This window comes from Salmo trutta, chromosome 3, assembly GCF_901001165.1.
Source record: "Salmo trutta chromosome 3, fSalTru1.1, whole genome shotgun sequence".
NCBI lineage: Eukaryota > Metazoa > Chordata > Actinopteri > Salmoniformes > Salmonidae > Salmo > Salmo trutta.
In genome coordinates, this window is record NC_042959.1 from 11,411,312 (window position 1) to 11,424,354 (window position 13,043).

A 13,043-nucleotide genomic window follows, 5' to 3' on the forward strand; every position below is an offset into this window, starting at 1 on the left:
ACTCTATCTACTGTCCCCACTCACTGAGACTACAGACACCCAGACACCACTCTGTCTACTGTCCCCACTCACTGAGACGACAGACACCCAGACACCACTCTATCTACTGTTCCCACTCACTGAGACGACAGACACCCAGACACCACTATATCTACTGTCCCCACTCACTGAGACGACAGACACCCAGACACCACTCTATCTACTGTCCCCACTCACTGAGACTACAGACACCCAGACACCACTCTATCTACTGTCCCCACTCACTGAGACCACAGACACCCAGACACCACTCTATCTACTGTCCCCACTCACTGAGACGATAGACACCCAGACTCCACTCTATCTACTGTCCCCACTCACTGAGACTACAGACACCCAGACACCACTCTGTCTACTGTCCCCACTCACTGAGACGATAGACACCCAGACACCACTCTATCTACTGTCCCCACTCACTGAGACGACAGACACCCAGACACCACTCTGTCTACTGTCCCCACTCACTGAGACTACAGACACCCAGACACCACTCTATCTACTGTCCCCACTCACTGAGACGACAGACACCCAGACACCACTGTGTCTACTGTCCCCACTCACTGAGACTACAGACACCCAGACACCACTCTATCTACTGTCCCCACTCACTGAGACGACAGACACCCAGACACCACTCTGTCTACTGTCCCCACTCACTGAGACAACAGACACCCAGACACCACTCTATCTACTGTTCCCACTCACTGAGACGACAGACACCCAGACACCACTATATCTACTGTCCCCACTCACTGAGACGACAGACACCCAGACACAACTCTATCTACTGTCCCCACTCACTGAGACTACAGACACCCAGACACCACTCTGTCTACTGTCCCCACTCACTGAGACGACAGACACCCAGACACCACTCTATCTACTGTCCCCACTCACTGAGACTACAGACACCCAGACACCACTCTGTCTACTGTCCCCACTCACTGAGACGACAGACACCCAGACACCACTCTATCTACTGTTCCCACTCACTGAGACGACAGACACCCAGACACCACTCTATCTACTGTCCCCACTCACTGAGACGACAGACACCCAGACACCACTCTATCTACTGTCCCCACTCACTGAGACTACAGACACCCAGACACCACTCTATCTACTGTCCCCACTCACTGAGACCACAGACACCCAGACACCACTCTATCTACTGTCCCCACTCACTGAGACGATAGACACCCAGACTCCACTCTAACTACTGTCCCCACTCACTGAGACTACAGACACCCAGACACCACTCTGTCTACTGTCCCCACTCACTGAGACGATAGACACCCAGACACCACTCTATCTACTGTCCCCACTCACTGAGACGACAGACACCCAGACACCACTCTGTCTACTGTCCCCACTCACTGAGACTACAGACACCCAGACACCACTCTATCTACTGTCCCCACTCACTGAGACGACAGACACCCAGACACCACTGTGTCTACTGTCCCCACTCACTGAGACTACAGACACCCAGACACCACTCTATCTACTGTCCCCACTCACTGAGACTACAGACACCCAGACACCACTCTGTCTACTGTCCCCACTCACTGAGACGACAGACACCCAGACACCACTCTATCTACTGTTCCCACTCACTGAGACGACAGACACCCAGACACCACTATATCTACTGTCCCCACTCACTGAGACGACAGACACCCAGACACCACTCTATCTACTGTCCCCACTCACTGAGACGACAGACACCCAGACACCACTCTGTCTACTGTCCCCACTCACTGAGACGACAGACACCCAGACACCACTCTATCTACTGTCCCCACTCACTGAGACGACAGACACCCAGACACCACTCTGTCTACTGTCCCCACTCACTGAGACTACAGACACCCAGACTCCACTCTATCTACTGTCCCCACTCACTGAGACTACAGACACCCAGACACCCTTCTGTCTACTGTCCCCACTCACTGAGACGATAGACACCCAGACAACACTCTATCTACTGTCCCCACTCACTGAGACGACAGACACCCAGACACCACTCTATCTACTGTCCCCACTCACTGAGACGACAGACACCCAGACACCACTCTATCTACTGTTCCCACTCACTGAGACGACAGACACCCAGACACCACTATATCTACTGTCCCCACTCACTGAGACGACAGACACCCAGACACCACTCTATCTACTGTCCCCACTCACTGAGACTACAGACACCCAGACACCACTCTATCTACTGTCCCCACTCACTGAGACGACAGACACCCAGACACCACTCTGTCTACTGTCCCCACTCACTGAGACGACAGACACCCAGACACCACTCTATCTACTGTCCCCACTCACTGAGACGACAGACACCCAGACACCACTCTATCTACTGTCCCCACTCACTGAGACGACAGACACCCAGACACCACTCTATCTACTGTTCCCACTCACTGAGACGACAGACACCCAGACACCACTATATCTACTGTCCCCACTCACTGAGACGACAGACACCCAGACACCACTCTATCTACTGTCCCCACTCACTGAGACTACAGACACCCAGACACCACTCTATCTACTGTCCCCACTCACTGAGACGACAGACACCCAGACACCACTCTGTCTACTGTCCCCACTCACTGAGACGACAGACACCCAGACACCACTCTATCTACTGTCCCCACTCACTGAGACGACAGACACCCAGACACCACTCTGTCTACTGTCCCCACTCACTGAGACGACAGACACCCAGACACCACTCTATCTACTGTCACCACTCACTGAGACGACAGACACCCAGACACCACTCTATCTACCGTTCCCACTCACTGAGACGACAGACACCCAGAAACCACTATATCTACTGTCCCCACTCACTGAGACGACAGACACCCAGACACCACTCTATCTACTGTCCCCACTCACTGAGACTACAGACACCCAGACACCACTCTATCTACTGTCCCCACTCACTGAGACTACAGACACCCAGACACCACTCTATCTACTGTCCACACTCACTGAGACGATAGACACCCAGACTCCACTCTATCTACTGTCCCCACTCACTGAGACTACAGACACCCAGACACCACTCTATCTACTGTCCCCACTCACTGAGACGATAGACACCCAGACACCACTCTGTCTACTGTCCCCACTCACTGAGACTACAGACACCCAGACACCACTCTGTCTACTGTCCCCACTCACTGAGACGACAGACACCCAGACACCACTCTATCTACTGTCCCCACTCACTGAGACGACAGACACCCAGACACCACTCTGTCTACTGTCCCCACTCACTGAGACGATAGACACCCAGACACCACTCTATCTACTGTCCCCACTCACTGAGACGACAGACACCCAGACACCACTCTGTCTACTGTCCCCACTCACTGAGACTACAGACACCCAGACACCACTCTATCTACTGTCCCCACTCACTGAGACGACAGACACCCAGACACCACTCTGTCTACTGTCCCCACTCACTGAGACGACAGACACCCAGACACCACTCTATCTACTGTCCCCACTCACTGAGACGACAGACACCCAGACACCACTCTATCTACTGTCCCCACTCACTGAGACTACAGACACCCAGACACCACTCTATCTACTGTCCTCAATCACTGAGACGACAGACACCCAGACACCACTCTGTCTACTGTCCCCACTCACTGAGACGACAGACACCCAGACACCACTCTATCTACTGTCCCCACTCACTGAGACTACAGACACCCAGACACCACTCTATCTACTGTCCCCACTCACTGAGACGACAGACACCCAGACACCACTCTGTCTACTGTCCCCACTCACTGAGACTACAGACACCCAGACACCACTCTATCTACTGTCCCCACTCACTGAGACTACAGACACCCAGACACCACTCTGTCTACTGTCCCCACTCACTGAGACGACAGACACCCAGACACCACTCTATCTACTGTTCCCACTCACTGAGACGACAGACACCCAGACACCACTATATCTACTGTCCCCACTCACTGAGACGACAGACACCCAGACACCACTCTATCTACTGTCCCCACTCACTGAGACGACAGACACCCAGACACCACTCTATCTACTGTCCCCACTCACTGAGACGACAGACACCCAGACACCACTCTGTCTACTGTCCCCACTCACTGAGACGACAGACACCCAGATACCACTCTATCTACTGTCCTCACTCACTGAGACGACAGACACCCAGACACCACTCTATCTACTGTCCCCACTCACTGAGACGACAGACACCCAGACACCACTCTGTCTACTGTCCCCACTCACTGAGACGACAGACACCCAGATACCACTCTATCTACTGTCCTCACTCACTGAGACGACAGACACCCAGACACCACTATATCTACTGTCCCCACTCACTGAGACGACAGACACCACTCTATCTTCTGTCCTCACTCACTGCCCTTCCAGAGTCCTGACCAGTTTGTTTGTGGGTGTGTGTGCACAATTTACTGTGAGTTTGTGTGTGCGCATGCGTGGGTGTGTTTGTGTGTGTGTGCTTACTTGTGTGTGCTAACTACCCTCCCATGCTGTGACCTCGCCAGGCCAGGACCTCCACCTGAACCCAAGGTTATAACAACAGACCACGTTCTGACTCTGGAGCCAAAACACATACAGTATCTTACAAACAGATACTTTAATACTGTACTGTCTCCAGGGCAACCCACTGTGTCCCTGTCCCACGATGCTACGTCTGGGATTTCCGCACACTGCAAGTTTAATTTCTTATAACTTAACCCATTAGTCATGTCACAGGCTAGTCGGTGGAAGCTAATATCTAAAGTAGGCCGTATGTGTGTAGTATAGTAATGCCACATTATGCACTTAGACTGTATTTATGGTTTAGTTCTCAGCAGCCAACATATCTCTCTGGCTGGCTATAGGTAAATGGACAGAATTGTAATTAATTTCAAGGAGCAAAACAAACATTTTCAACGGTTAAGAACATTGTTATTTTATTTTTATTTGCAATGACGGCCTACTGGGTAGTTAACTGCCCCTTCTTCAGGGGTAGAATGAAATACTGACTGGGTAGTTAACTGCCCCTTCTTCAGGGGTAGAATGAAATACTGACTGGGTAGTTAACTGCCCCTTCTTCAGGGGTAGAATGAAATACTGACTGGGTAGTTAACTGCCCCTTCTTCAGGGGTAGAATGAAATACTGACTGGGTAGTTAACTGCCCCTTCTTCAGGGGTAGAATGAAATATTTTTACCTTCTCAGCTCGGGGATTCAATCCAGCAATCTTTCAGTTATTGGGCCAACGCTCTAACAACTAAGCTACCTGCCCCCCCACATTACTGAGTACCCCTCCATATTTTCAAGCATAGTGGTGTCTGCAGCATGCTATGGGTATGCTTGTAATCATTAAGGATTTGGGAGTTTTTCAGGATTAAAAAATAAACGGAATGGTGCTAAGCACAGGCAAAATCCTAGAGAAAAACCTAGTTCAGTCTGCTTTCTATCAGACACTAGATGAATTCACCTATCAGCAGGATGATAACTTAAAACACTGGAGTTGCTTACCAAATAGACAGTGAATGAACAAGTTACAGTTTTGACTTAAATCTACTTGAAAATCTATGTTAAGAACTGAAAATGGGTGTCTAGAAATGATCACCAACCAATTTGACAGAGCTTGAAGTATTTTGAAATAGTAATGGGCAAATGTTGAACGATCGTGGTGTGGAAAGCTCTTAGAGACTCAGAGCTGTGATCACTTCAAAAGGTGCTTCTACAAAGTCCTGACTCTGGGGTATGAATACTTATGTAAATTATGTTCCCAATCTTCCACCCTCATACATGTAGCTACCTAGCTACCAAGAAGTCATTTCAGGCTATCAATCAAGTTAGAGTAGCTAGCTTGTCTAACTATCTTAGCTGGCATTCCCGCTTGCAAGATTGGTAGACTTTAGAAAAGCAAGCACTGCCTCCCGAGTGGCACAGTGGTCTAAGGAACTGCATCGCAGTGCTAGCTGTGCCACTAGAGATTCTGGGTTTGAGTCCAGGCTCTGTTCCAGCCGACCGGGAGACACATGGGGCAGCGCACAATTGGCCCAGCGTCGTCCGGGTTAGGGGAGGGTTTGGCCGACTGGGATGTCCTTGTCCCGTTGTGCACTAGTGACTCCTGTGGCGGGCTGGGCGCAGTGCACGCTGACGCGGTCACCAGGTGCACAGTGTTTCCTCCGACACATTGGTGCGGTTGGCTTCCGGGTTAAGTGTGCACTGTGTCAAGAAGCAGTGCGGCTTGGTTGGGTTGTGATTTGGAGGACACACAGCTCTCAACCTTCGCCTCTCCTGAGTCCGTACGGGAGTTGCAGCGATGAGACAAGACTGTAACTACCAATTGGATACCATGAAATTGGGGAGAAAATGGGGTAAAAAAAAGAAAAAGATGAAAAGCAAGCAATTACTAAATTACCTGAATAAGACTCACATTCCTTTCAATCGGTTACCCAGATTTTAGCAGAGATGCGGAGAAGCTATGGCTTTTATCTAAAATTCTGTGAAACAGAAAGCAATCCAAAAACTAAAGATATAAGTCCTAGCACTCCTCTTGTAAAGAAATAACCACCAGTCAGGAGGATACAGACAGCTCAAGAGTATGCTTAGATATGCAAAACAATGAAACATATTTTGATTATGGCTCTAGGAAAAAGCTTTTTCAGGTGTTTGACAAAATTCTAAATTGTCCAATTTTTCCGACGGGGGGCCTAGCCCACTTCGAGACCAGCCATCCTTGCTTACTTTGTGCCCCCTCAGATTTTGGGGGTGCATGACACCCCTGTGTGTGTGTCTGTGTGTGCCAGCTGTGAATGTGACCCACCCTCAGTGTTCCTGCTCTGTATACAATAGCTCTGCCTGCTAATGTGACCCACCCTCAGTGTTCCTGCTCTGTATACAGTAGCTCTGCCTGCTAATGTGACCCACCCTCAGTGTTCCTGCTCTGTATACAATAGCTCTGCCTGCTAATGTGACCCACCCTCAGTGTTCCTGCTCTGTATACAGTAGCTCTGCCTGCTAATGTGACCCACCCTCAGTGTTCCTGCTATGTATACAATAGCTCTGCCTGCTAATGTGACCCACCCTCAGTGTTCCTGCTCTGTATACAGTAGCTCTGCCTGCTAATGTGACCCACCCTCAGTGTTCCTGCTCTGTATACAATAGCTCTGTCTGCTAATGTGACCCACCCTCAGTGTTCCTGCTCTGTATACAGTAGCTCTGCCTGCTAATGTGACCCACCCTCAGTGTTCCTGCTCTGTATACAATAGCTCTGTCTGCTAATGTGACCCACCCTCAGTGTTCCTGCTCTGTATACAGTAGCTCTGCCTGCTAATGTGACCCACCCTCAGTGTTCCTGCTCTGTATACAATAGCTCTGCCTGCTAGTGCGTGTGAGCTCAGAGCTGATTGATTACAATGACACATCTTCACAAAAACTGGACAGCTTTAAACTCAAGTAAATGATGTATGCTGTACTGTAGTCAAAACATGTCAAGATGTATGTTGAAAACTTCCCATAAGCAGCAGTGAGTCATGTTCGTTATTTCTCCTCTTGAGCATTGAGCATTGAGCATTGAGCATTGAGCATTGAGCATTGAGCATTGAGCATTGAAAAGACCTCAAAACCTTTTAGACTGTTCATTTTCTTCAGTGAAATATTTCAAATATATATATATTTTTTTAAAGTGTTCTCAATGAATGTGAAGGACTGTTGGAAATGTTACTTAAGTATAGCTATGGCTTTTATCTAAAATTCTGTGAAACAGAAAGCCAGCCATAAACTAAAGAAATAAGTCCTAGCACTCCTGTTGTGAAGACCTGGGGAGGTAATGAAGGCTTTGCTGACTCGCCAGGAGAATCAGTGATGACACACACACACACACACACACACACACACACACACACACACACACACACACACACACACACACACACACACACACACACACACACACACACACACACACACACACACACACACACACAGAGAGAGAGAGAGAGAGATGAGCAGTCAGCAGTCCTCATCAGCAGGTTAAATAATGAAGGAGTTACATTCATTTTACACTCCTGTCATCACATCTCAACAGAAGCAATTGTCCCTCCTCTCTGATTCATTGAAATGGCTTGAGAGTAAAAACGAATACGGTGGGATGGACAAACTCAGCATAGGCCCTTGGGGACGGTTTCCTAAACATGGGAATGATGTAGGACTAAAAAGCATGCTTAATGGAGAATCCCTGTTGAAAATGCTCTTTAGACCAGGAATACTATGTCATACTTAATGGAGAATCCCTGTTGAAAATGCTCTTTAGACCAGGAATACTATGCCATACTTAATGGAGAATCCCTGTTGAAAATGCTCTTTAGACCAGGAATACTATGCCATACTTAATGGAGAATCCCTGTTGAAAATGCTATTTATGTTTTGTGTTGTTGACTGTACGTTTGTTTATCCCATGTCTAACTTTGTGTTGTTGTTTTTGTTGCACTGTTTTGCTTAATCTTGGCCAGGTCGCAGTTGTAAATGAGAACTTGTTCTCAACTGGCCTACCTGGTTAAATTAAGGTGAAATAAAATACAAAATAAATACAACATTTAGACCAGGAATACTGTGTCATACTTAGTGGAGAATCCCTGATGAAAGTGCTCTTTAGACCAGGAATAGGCTTGGCCTGGTGTCTGGGAAACTAGTGATGTCCTACCAGAGAAGAGAGGGAGGAAGGATAGATTTTTTTGAAGTATTCAAAAGTCAAAAACCTCAGCTCCACATTGTCAATGATCCTGCCGGTCCCTCTCACTCTTAATCTCCTCTTTGTCTATCTTAGCTCTTCTAATGGAGGTTCTCTGGAGGTTCTCTGTTATGTGTGTGGGATCTCTCAGAGTTCACTCAAAGTACTAACGCATTTGATTTCATGAATAACTGTCTGGGAAGTAAACACTGAATTACTTTTATTTACTTAAAAAAACCTCTTAAGGGACCGCCCCTTTTTTTCAATTTTCGCCTAAAATGACATGCCCAAATCTAACTGCCTGTAACTCAGGCCCTGAAGCAAGGATATGCATATTCTTAGTACCATTTGAAAGGAAACAATTTGAAGTTTGTGGAAATGTTCAAGGAAAGAATAAAACAACCGTTTGTCACGTCCTGACCATAGTAAATGGTTATTTTCTATGGTAGAGTAGGTCAGGGTGTGACAGGGGGTGTTTGTCTATGTTTTGTATTTCTATGTTCAGTTTCTAGTTTTGTATTTCTATGTTGGTTTTGTTTGGTATGATCTCCAATTAGAGGCAGCTGGTCATCGTTGTCTCTAATTGGAGGTCATTTTTAAATTGATGTTTGTCCCACCTGCTTTTGTGGGTGATTATTTGTGAGTAGTGTTTGTTTCTCCTCTGCGTCACGGTTTGTTATTTTGTAGATTTCAGTTATTTGATGTATTGCATAGTTTTCATGGATTAAATAAATATGTGGAACGAAACACACGCTGCACTTTGGTCTGATCCTTTCTACAGCCATGATAGAATCACCCACCACCAAAGGACCAAGCAGCGTGGTATGGATCAGCAGGGCAAATGGACTTGGGAGGAGATATTGGACGGGAAAGGACCCTGGAGGCAGGCTGGGGAGTATTGCCGTCCTAAGGAGGAGATCGAGGCAGCAAGAGTGGAGCGGCGATACTACGAGACGCTATATCCACCAAGAGGCAAGTACGAGAGGAACCCCCACAAAAAAATTGTGGGGGGGGCACACGGGGAGTTTGGCAGAGTCAGGTTGGAGACCTGAGCCAACTCCCGATGCTTACCGTGGGGAGCAAGTGACCGAGCAAGCACAGTGTTATGCGGTGATGCGCACTGTGTCGCCAGTGTGCACTCACAGCCTGGTGCGCTCGGTGCAAGCTCCTCACCGTTGCCGTGCTAGAGTTGGCCGTCAGCCAGGAAGAAGTGCGCCGGCTCAGCGTATCTGGTCTCCAGTGCGTCTCTTCGGCCCAGGTTATCCTGCACCTGCTCTACGCACGGTACCCCCTGTTCACCAGCACAGCCCAGTTTGTCCTATGCCAGCGCTCCACCCTTGCTGGGCTCAAATAAACATCCAGCCAGGACGGGGTGTGCCAGCCCTAAGCTCCAGACCTCCAGTGCGCCTCCACGGCCCAGTATACCCTGTGTCTGCTCTGCGCACCCAGTCTCCTGTGCGTCTCCCCAGTCTGGTGAGACCGGTTCCAGCTCCACGTAGGAAGCCTCCAGTGATGATCAATGGTCCGAAGCCTCCAGTGATAATCCATGGCACGAAGCCTCCAGTGATAATCCATGGCACGAAGCCTCCAGTGATGATCCATGGCCCGGAGCCTCCAGTGATGATCCATGGCCCGGAGCCTCCAGTGATGATCCATGGCGCGGAACCTGTAGTTATGATCCATGGCACGGAGCCTGCAGTGACGGTCCCCAGTCCGGAACATACAGAGACGCTCTCCAGTCCGGAGCCTCCAGCAACGCTCTCCAGTCCGGAGCCTCCAGCGACGCTCCCCAGTCCAGAGCCTCCAGCGACGCTCCCCAGTCCGGAGCCTCCAGCGACGCTCCCCAGCTTGGAGCCTCCAGCGACGCTCCCCAGCCCGGAGCCTCCAGCGACGCTCCCCAGTCCGGAGACTCCAGCGACGCTCCCCAGTCCGGAGCCTCCAGCGACGCTCTGCAGTCCGGAGCCTTCAGCGACGCTCTGCAGCCCAGAGTCTTCAGCAGTGGCCTGCAGCCCGGAGTCTTCAGCGGCGGCCTGCAGCCCAGAAGCTCCAGTGGTGGCCTGCATCCCAGAACCTCCAGCGGCGGCCTGCAACCCAGAGCCTCCGGCGATGATCTACAGTCCGGTGGTGCAGAAGCAGAGGGATCAGCGGTTGGAGCGGGGGTTACGCCCCGAACCCGAGCCGTCTCCTCCATGGGGGGATGCGCTGGATAAGAAGGTTCTGGGTACTGCACCTGAGCCGCCATAGACATTAGTCACCCACCCTACCCTCCATTTGTGTTTTTTGGGGGGGTTTGTTGTTTTGTGTAGGTTCGGTCCGGGTCCGCACCTTTGGGGGGGGGGTACCGTCACATCCTGACCATAGTAAGTGGTTATTTTCTATGGTAGAGTAGGTCAGGGTGTGACAGGGGGTGTTTGTCTAGATTTTCTATTTCTATGTTCAGTTTCTAGTTTTGTTTTTTTATGTTGGTTTTGTTTGGTGAGATCTCCAATTAGAGGCAGCTGGTTGTCGTTGTCTCTAATTGGAGGTCATATTTAAGTTGATGTTTGTCCCACCTGCTTTTGTGGGTGATTATTTGTGAGTAGTGTTTGTTTCTCCTCTGCGTCACGGTTTGTTATTTTGTAGATTTCAGTTATTTGATGTATTGCATAGTTTTCACGGATTAAATAAGTGGAACGAAACACAAGCTGCACTTTGGTCCAATCCTTTCTACAGCCGTGACACCATTCTTTTGTATTTTTTTGTACCATCATCTTTGAAATGCAAGAGAAAGGCCATAGTGTATTATTCCAGACCAGTTGTAATTCAGATTTTGGCCACTAGATGGCAACAGCGTATGTGAAAAGGTTTATACTGATCCAATGAACCATTGCATTTCGGTTCAATGTTGTATCAAGACTGCCCAAATGCGCCTAATTTGTTTATTAATAACTTTTCATATTCAAAACTGTGCACTCTCCTCAAACAATAGCTTGGTATTATTTCACTGTAATAGCTACTGTAAATTGGACAGTGCAGTTGGATTAACAAGAATTTAAGCTTTCTGCCAATATAAGATATGTCTATGTCCTGGAAAATGTTCTTGATACTTACAACCTCATGCTAATCCCTTTAGCCTACGTTAGCTCAACCGTCCCGTGGAAGGGACACCGATCCCAAAGGAAAAAAATATATATAATTTATTAAACTTCTGTAGTGCTTTTCGTAACAGAAATAATCTCAACCCGCTTGAAAAAGCAAAAAAATAAACAAAAATCACATCATATGACAGAGTCAGTCTGGACAATGATTTGTTTTGAGTGTTTCAAACCTCCAACAGATGGAGCGACAGTCCTGCTAGTTATATTCCAACAGAGTCATAAGCTTCGTCTTAAGAAGAAGAAATCAATATCGGACCAATACGCAGCATGGTAAGTGTCCATAGTTATATTTTTATTCAAAACGTGAACACTAAACAAAACAAGAAAACGAACGACAGTCCTGTAAGGTATAACGACTATACAAGGTACAACCACCCACAAACACAAGAGAAAATAAACCCATATAAATATGGCCTCCAATTAGAAGCAACGACAACCAGCTGCTTCTAATTGGAGGTCGTTCCCAAAACTAACATAGAAATAGACAAACTAGAAATATGAACATAGAAATACAAAACATAGAACAATACCCAAAAAACCCAGACAGCATGAAACAAACACCCCTGCCATGTCCTGACCAAACTACAATAACAAATAACCCCTTTTACTGGTCAGGACGTGACAGTACCCCCCCCCCCCCCCCCAAAGGTGCAGACCCCGGATGCACCTGAAACAAAAAAAAACTAACACAATAACCCCAAAATAAAGGGAGGGAAGGGAGGGTGGCCACGGTTCCTGTGCAAACACTCCCCCTTCCCCAATCCTGCCCCCTACGGAGGTGGCTCAGGTTCAGGCCCTAGTCCCCAACCTAACCTGTCCTCCCCCGCTGAAGGCTCAAGGCTGTAGCACGTCGCTGGAGACCTCGGGCTGAGGCGCGTCTCTGGCTGCGCCGGTTCCGGACTGTAGGGCGACTCTGGCTGCGCCGGTTCCGGACTGTAGGGCGACTCTGGCTACGCCGGTTCCGGACTGTAGGGCGACTCTGGCTGCGCCGGTTCCGGACTGTAGGGCGACTCTGGCTGCGCCGGTTCCGGACTGTAGGGCGACTCTGGCTGCGCCGGTTCCGGACTGTAGGGCGACTCTGGCTGCGCCGGTTCC